We start from the raw sequence: 635 nt of genomic DNA, 5'->3' as shown, positions 1-635 counted from the left end.
TCTCTCTCTCTCTCTCTCTCTCTCTCTCTCTCTCTCTCTCTCTCTCTCTCTCTCGCCCCATGCGCTCAGAATCACACGTAATAAATCACATTATCATAATACAGTTCTTAATACGCACAGTTATATAAATAGAAGTGTATACGCAACGAGGTACCACAAAATTCGGGAAAACTGATTTTCTTTTTCGCTGACTTGCCCGTTATATTTTCTCTTATTTTTTTTTTCCCTTTCGCTCGTTCATCCCCTCGGAAATCATTTCACGTTAAATCTTCTCTCGTTCGCTCTCTCATCAACTCACGGTCACGTGCGCACGCACTCGTTTTGTCACGCATATACACGAAGAAACGTCAATAATTATAGTGAGTGTAAGTCCCAGCTAAAACATAGAAAGTCACACATACGCCTGTATAAAATCCCTATAAACACTATTCTACCATGAATTGTGTTATTGGATGACCACAGGTGACTGTGCAGTGACTGTTAATTTGTTTCCTCTTTACGTTCTTCTCCCCCTCTCCCCTCTTCGATATTTCGACACCCAATTGAGAGAAAAATTTCACCTCTCCCGCACACAAACCCCATGCTCGTCGACTTGCACTTTACTTTAATACCGCGTGAACGTCAGGAATTCGATG

This window comes from Pseudomyrmex gracilis, unplaced genomic scaffold (genome assembly GCF_002006095.1).
Source record: "Pseudomyrmex gracilis isolate BER0280 unplaced genomic scaffold, ASM200609v1 scaffold_27, whole genome shotgun sequence".
Classification (NCBI taxonomy): Eukaryota; Metazoa; Arthropoda; class Insecta; order Hymenoptera; family Formicidae; genus Pseudomyrmex; species Pseudomyrmex gracilis.
The sequence above is the reverse complement of the archived record's forward strand: the minus strand, read 5'-3'. Positions refer to the sequence as shown.